The 7584-nt window shown below is 38.6% G+C and overlaps 1 non-coding gene across 1 annotated transcript; it reads left to right on the top strand.

Annotated features, from left to right (window-relative positions):
• Positions 1-2053: 2053 nt before the first annotated feature.
• On the top strand, positions 2054-2157 carry LOC141420095 (U6 spliceosomal RNA). Its single transcript, XR_012444790.1, has one exon. It is a non-coding gene; the product is annotated as a U6 spliceosomal RNA (small nuclear RNA).
• Positions 2158-7584: the final 5427 nt, after the last annotated feature.

Raw genomic sequence — 7584 nt, 5'->3', positions numbered from 1 at the left:
ACTTATCTTTGACAAAGGAGCTAAAAATATACGATGGAGAAATAGCAGCCTCTTCAACAAAAACTGCTGGGAAAACTGGTTAGCAGTCTGCAAAAAACTGAAACTAGATCCATGTATATCACCCTATACCAAGATTAACTCAAAATGGATCAAGGATCTTAATATCAGACCCCAAACTCTTAAGTTGATACAGGAAAGGGTAGGAAATACTCTGGAGTTAGTAGGTATAGGTAAGAACTTTCTCAATGAAACCCCAGCAGCACAGCAATTAAGAGATAGCATAGATAAATGGGACCTCATAAAGTTAAAAAGCTTCTGTTCATCAAAAGAAATGGTCTCTAAACTGAAGAGAACACCCACAGAGTGGGAGAAAATATTTGCCAACTATACATCAGACAAAGGACTGATAGCCAGAATATATAGGGAACTTAAAAAACTAAATTCTCCTAAAACTAATGAACCAATAAAGAAATGGGCAAGTGACCTAAACAGAACTTTGTCAAAAGAAGAAATTCAAATGGCCAAAAAACACATGAAAAAATGCTCACCATCTCTAGCAATAAAGGAAATGCAAATTAAAACCACGCTAAGATTCCACCTCACCCCTGTTAGAATAGCCATCATCAGCAACACCACCAACAACAGGTGTTGGCGAGGATGCGGGGAAAAAGGAACCCTCTTACACTGTTGGTAGGAATGTAGGATAGTACAACCACTCTGGAAAAAAATTTGGAGGCTACTTAAAAAGCTAAACATTGATCTACCATTTGATCCAGCAATACCACTCTTGGGGATATACCCAAAAGACTGTGACACAGGTTACTCCAGAGGCACCTGTACACCCATGTTTATGGCGGCACTATTCACAATAGCCAAGCTATGGAAACAGTCAAGATGCCCCACCACTGATGAATGGATTAAGAAAATGTGGTATCTATACACAATGGAATTTTATGCAGCCATGAAGAAGAACGAAATGTTATCATTCGCCGGTAAATGGATGGAATTGGAGAACATGATTCTGAGTGTGGTTAGCCTGGCCCAAAAGACCAAAAATCGTATGTTCTCCCTCATATGTGGACATTAGATCAAGGGCAAACACAAGGGGATTGGACTATGAGCACATGATAAAAGCGAGAGCACACAGGAAGGGGTGAGGATAGGTAAGACACCTAAAAACTAGCTAGCATTTGTTGCCCTTAACGCAGAGAAACTAAAGCAGATACCTTAAAAGCAACTGAGGCCAATAGGAAAAGGGGAACAGGTACTACAGAAAAGGTTAGATCAAAAAGAATTAACCTAGAAGGTAACATCCACACACAGGAAATCAATGTGAGTCAATGCCCTGTATAGCTATCCTTATCTCAACCAGCAAAAACCCTTGTCCCTTCCTGTTATTGCTTATACTTTCTCTACAACAAAATTAGAAACAAGGGCAAAATAGTTTCTGCTGTGTATTGGGGTGGGGGGAGAGGAAGGGGGCGGAGTGGGTGGTAAGGGAGGTGGTAGGGGCAGGGGGGAGAAATGAACCAAGCCTTGTATGCACATATGAAAAATAAAAGAAAAAAAATAAAATAAAAAAAATAGGTCTTTCATGTGTACTGAGTAAAAAGACTGGGATTGAGGATGAGGCATGGAGGAATCTAAATACAAATTCTGTCTAGTAGAGAAAAAGCCAAAGGAACCAATTATGAGAGCAGCAGCACTATCAAGAGCAAACTGTCAGTGAAAATAGCCTCATGACTCATAAAGTGGTCTTGGAAAGACTTTGCAGTGGCCCAAGCCATTCACTGTTTTAATGACTAACTTTTCTCTGCCCTCTTATCCAATGTCTCCAACTTCCAGGAATTCTTTTTTAGTATGATTAGAAGAAAAACAAGCTGCATGGTTTGCTTGAAGGGCTGGGGGAAGTAGGTCAGTAGAGGACTTCCATCAGTTTGACCATAACTTTTTTTGTCTTCTGTTTTCAGGGTTGTCTTATGATATGGACATAAAGCACAGACAGGTGAAGGCATGGAGGGACACAGCTTCGAACAAAAAACATGTAATATTTGTTCACTTTCACAGCACATATGGTCAAATGGAACAATGCAGAGAAAATTGGCAGTGCTCCTGTGCAAGAATGACAAGCACATTTGAGAAATGTGCTTGCTAGGTCTGTCATAACAAAATACCACAGACTCGGTGGATTAAACAATAGAACTTTATTCGCTCACAGTTGTGGAGGCTACAAGTATGAGATCCAGGTGTTGGTAGGTTTGGTTTCTCGGAGCCCTCTCTCTGTGGCTACCAGATGGTCACTTTCCCACTGTGCCCTCACATGATCTTTCCTCTATTCACACATGTCTGTGTCTTAATCTCCTTTTCTTATAAGAACACAAGTCATATTGAATTAGGGTCCACCCATATGAATTAATTTTACCTATATCACCTCTTTAAAGGCCTTATCTACAAATACAGTTACATTCTGAGATAATGGGGTCTAGGACTTCAACATTTGAATGAGGGGGGCAACAAGATTTAAGTGAACCCATATTTTGAATGCAGCCACACAAAAATAACTATTTAAATAACACAGTGGAAGGGAAAGAGCAAGATGTTGGTTGAGTAAAATCCCCCAGTATCTTTCCCCACAGACCTAGAAAATTGAGCAGGTATTCTCACATCAAACTACCAGGAAGTCAGGACTGGTGGCATAGTAGGTTTGTTTACACTAGCATCACCACAAACACACTGATGGGTTACAATGGGTGCATAATGAGCACAAAGTCTGGAGAGAGCTGAGAGGGAGCTCTGTGAATGCGGCTATGGCGACTGGGATGACTGGGACAGACTGGCCATCTCTGCCACAAGGACCTACCAACAGACAAGGTGCACCACAGAAACCTCTGTGAGCCAAAAGATATTGAACTCTGACAACCAGCACAGCCCAGGTACAACTTGGAAATCTCCACTCATACCTAAGCAGCATGATTGTGGAGACTGTAAGCAACCCCTGGGCCCAGCACTTGCCACTCACTGACTTGGGAACTGAGCAGATCATGAGAAGAACAGCCTGTGAGTTGTCTGGGGCCTGGGAAACTTGGAGGACACCACAGATCAAGTGAAGAGTGAAAAGGGGACGTTAGGAGCCTGGCCACTGGGAGACAGCACAGGAACCTGAAAGGGGAATTCTACCTTTTTGGGATTTTTGTTTGTTTTTAGTACTTTTGTTCTTTCTTTTCTATTCTTCTTTTTTTCTGCAGTTATTTTATGTGAGCCACAGCACGCATCTTTAAATATTCAATTTTGAACCACCATTTCTGCTTCCCTCTTCTATCACCTTCTCCCATTTCTATTTTCTTTATGTCCACAATTTGAGTAGTTCTCTCTCTTACTTTTTTTCTCTATCCATTCCTCTGTCCATAATCCTGTTTTCATTATTTTTGGCAGATTGTTAGATTGCTAGATGGCTTTTGCTTTCTTTCTCACTATACCATTAGTTGGAGTTTTTCTATTTCCTTCTATCTCATTACCTTGTTCTATTTACTTTAGCTGCTCACCCTTCCATCCTTATTATAACATACATCTTGTACTACTCATTAATACTACTCTTCCTATCTGTTTTCTATTACTAGCCTTATTATCTAATGTTTTCCTAGTTCATGAAGTATTATCTTTGCTCCTTTATTCCTCTAAAGACACTGGGGCAATGGCATTGATTGTTCTTAATTAGGGATTATTGTATTCTCATAGTGGGTGTGTGTATCAACTGTGATTGCTTCTGCAGCTAATCTTCTCCCTGAGTGGAGTAGGGGGCTATGCTCAGTGTCTTCAGCACAGTAGGCTGATGTATGACTACGAGCCAAACTCCTAGTCCAGTGGGGAAGAAAATATGTCACAACCTGGCCATTACCCAGTCTTGCCTGAACATTGTGAATACTTCAACTTAAAGAACACAGGAGAGTAAAACCTCTAAAAATAAACTTGGAGTTAGATGTATAAGTTCCAACAAAGAAACACAAGCAATATGAAAAAATCGGGCAACAGGTCTCCTCCAAAAGTTAACAATTCTATAGTAAAGGACTTGCGTGATAGTGAAGTGGATGAAATCTCAAACAATGAACTCAAAGGAATGATATGAATGAGCAAAAAATTAAAGAGGATATGTATAAACACCTGAATGAATTAAAAGAGAATTCAAATAAACAGCTGAATGAAATAAGGAAGACAATGCAGGATCTGAAAAGGAATTCAATAAAAATATGGAAATTCTGAAAAAAACAACAAAACAAATTAAAATTCTGGAAATGAAAAGCTCAATAACCCAAATAAAATTTCAGTTGAAGACCTCAATAGCAGAGTGGAACAAGTTGAAAATACAGTACCAGGGTTTGAAAATAAAATACAGGAATTAGAACATGTAGATAACAACAAAGAAAAATAGTAAGAAAGCAGAAACGGAATATGAAAGAATTCTGCAACACTTTAAAGACCAATCTATGAATCATGGGTATAGAAGAAGAGGTAGAAGCTAAAGGCATAGATAACATATTTAATGAAATGGTAGCAAAACTGCCCAATCTTGAAAAAGAGAGGACTATTCAGGTATGAACAGCTTTTGGGACACCAAAAGCACATGGTCAAAAAAGAATCTCCCTAAGGCATATTATAGTTTAAAACACTGAATACACAGAACCAAGAAAAGAATATTAAAAGCTGCAAGAGATAAGTGAAAAATCATAAACCTATAACAAGATATTGCTCAACAGAGGCATAGAAAGATATATTCCAAGTCATGAAAGAAAATAACTCTCAACCTAGATTATTGTACCTGGCAAAGTTATCATTCACAATTGATGGAAAAATAAAAATCTTCCATGATGAGGAAAAACTAAAGGAATTCAGGACTGCTAAACCATACTGCAGAAGTCACTTAAAAGAATCCTACACACAGAAAATAAAAACTCAACCAGGAAAATATAGAAAAGAATAAATCCCACTAGATGAGTAGATAAGCAAATGAAGATTAGAAAAGAAGCAAATATCACAAAAAACAACAAACAGACAAGAATTACTCCATGACTTTCAATAATAATGCTAAATGTTAATGGTTTCAATTCTCCATCCAAAACACATAGACTACTGGGGTGGATTAAAAAACAAGACCCAACCATTTGTCAACTACAAGAAGCATATCTTACTGGCAAAGACAGACACGGGCTTAGAGCAAAAGGACAGAAAATTTTTATCTAAGCAAATGCAGCTCAAAATAACCTTAAAGCTTATTAGCAGTGGCAGACCTCAATATTCCTTCCAGCTTTAAAGAACAGATGGGTCTGACCCCATAGGAACCCCACACCTTTTCTCATGGTCTTAGTATCTCTTGGCTTGTCCATAGGTCAGAGCAGCAAAGCATTGGGGAGGTGATGGAGGTGGAGAGGCAGGCATCCACTAGAATCTTGGAGTGACACAGATAGAAACTGTGATGATATCAAATATAATATGGAGATAAATAAGGCAAAGGTTGAGGAATTCCTAGATCCCTCTCCATTTCCAAGTGTTAAAGATGTTTTGGGGATTGACTATTTAATTCAGATTTGCTAAGGGCCTTAACTAAGAAAAATGAAGTACGATAAGGAAAACCTTAGTTTGGATACTCATTCCAAAAATGATTCTGGCCTTCCCCTAGAGGCACAGGCAGAAATAGAACTTATCTTCTCTCCTTTTAGGAAGTCCAGTTCCAGTAATTTGATATACTTTCTAAGAAAGCTCAATTATTGCCTAATAAGAAGCAGAGACAGGAATAGTTATCTAGGGAAGCAGGGATGACACCTCAAGAAATAAAGCTGATCTACTTGGCAGGACTGTATTCAAATTGAAACCTGAAGACCTCTTCCTTCATCTCATTCTCCATTCTGGAAAAAACAAATCCCAGATTATTTCTTCTGTGTATGCCCAAGAAAAATTCCTAGGTGTATGAGTACAAGACTATGGGCATGCATCATGAAATTGCTGTGACCATGGCAGGCTGACATTTACTAAAACTGAAACCCCCTCACAGAACTACTTCTTAAAATTTATAGCAGTTTGCTCATTCTCAAATGCAATTCCTATGGAGACTGATGATGGTACTTGTCAAGGAAAGAGGCATATAAATTTTACATTAAAGCTACCTATGTAGCTGGTAGTAATTTGCTATCTGGAACCTTTCTGTAAGTGAAGAGGTTGTTTTACTTAGATTTTGGCTGCTGTTGGGTCTCTTATCATTGGTTCTTTTTCTTTCCACTGGAACCAAGCACCTTTTGATTTATAATTAAATCTGGTTGTCATACTATCACCATTCCCATCCTTTAAAAAAAAAAAAAACAAAAACAGACAGTAAGAGGCAAGAATAAAGGATTTTATTCTCAAAGCCCCATCCAATCTTCAGCAAATGAAGCAGCTTTCTTCTAAACATACTCAAGTAAGATTCCTGGAGGTGTGGGTAATCAGATAAGAAGGCAGAAAAATAAACTGTGTGTTAAAACATTTGTTTGGGCCCCTCCACAAACTTTATTAAATTTATCAAGTAAAAACTTGGATACAGTTGAGGGTTTATTACAAAGGAATAAGGAAGGAGGAAAGAACTATTGAAATAGTAAGAACCTCTGGCCAGGAAATCTGTGACCCAAAGATCAAGCAGGAAAAGACCTTCCTGTTGCTTTTTAATTAAATTTATTTTGAGCTGTTCTTTTATAGGGAGAAATAAACAAACTAGAAAGAACTGGGATGAAAGGGTATGGGGATTGGATAGTTGATTATAAAATGTTTTTTTCTCTGGGAGAAAAAAAACCATTACGGAGTGACTGACTGTGTGCTGCCCTGGGCTGAGGAGGAATCAAAATTAAAGGATCTGGGGAAAGAGGAGAGAAGCTAAAGTACATATGGTCCAGTCAAGGTAGCAGGTATATTGCCCAGTTTTTCAGTGAGTTCGAACAGTTCAGCTAATCACTTAGGAGTCAAAGAATGGGAATTTGGAAGGTCTGTGTCTGGCTTTGTTCTAGGTAGACAAAGAAGTCATATCCAAGTTATAGGGGCAGTATGGTTCTTTTTGATAAGCATTTCCTAGAAAACAAAAAAATGGAATGATGTCTTTAGTGTTTCAGGGTATTTTTGTGTTTTTTTGTGGTGCTGGGGACTAAACCCTGGCTCTCGTTCATGCTAGATGAGCACTCTACCACCGAGCTATATCTCTAGCTTGTGGAAGGATTTATTAAATGACCTTGTTTACTAGAAGCATATGGCTCAGGTAAAATACAATATTGTCAGTCCTTGCTTTTGTTCAAGATCAATGTATTCATTGCTGGGCAACTCAGAAATGACTATAAATCTTCTCAGTTGTGAGAAGTAGGGTTTCTCAGCATTTCACCAGACTTACTTAGCAGTTCAGACAGTGGCTTTTCCAAGGAGCAATCCAGCCAATGCACTGTGTGTTGAAGTGACAAGTCCTTCAAGGTACGGCACATCAAGTCACTGGTGAGATGACAGACTGGAGGAATGAAACAGACTGGATACAAGGAGACTGAGTAAAGAGTCTTTTTTTTTTAATAATCTGGATGGAAA

The sequence above is a fragment of the Castor canadensis genome, chromosome X (assembly GCF_047511655.1).
Source record: "Castor canadensis chromosome X, mCasCan1.hap1v2, whole genome shotgun sequence".
Taxonomy (NCBI): domain Eukaryota; kingdom Metazoa; phylum Chordata; class Mammalia; order Rodentia; family Castoridae; genus Castor; species Castor canadensis.
This window is presented reverse-complemented; position numbering and strand designations above follow the sequence as displayed.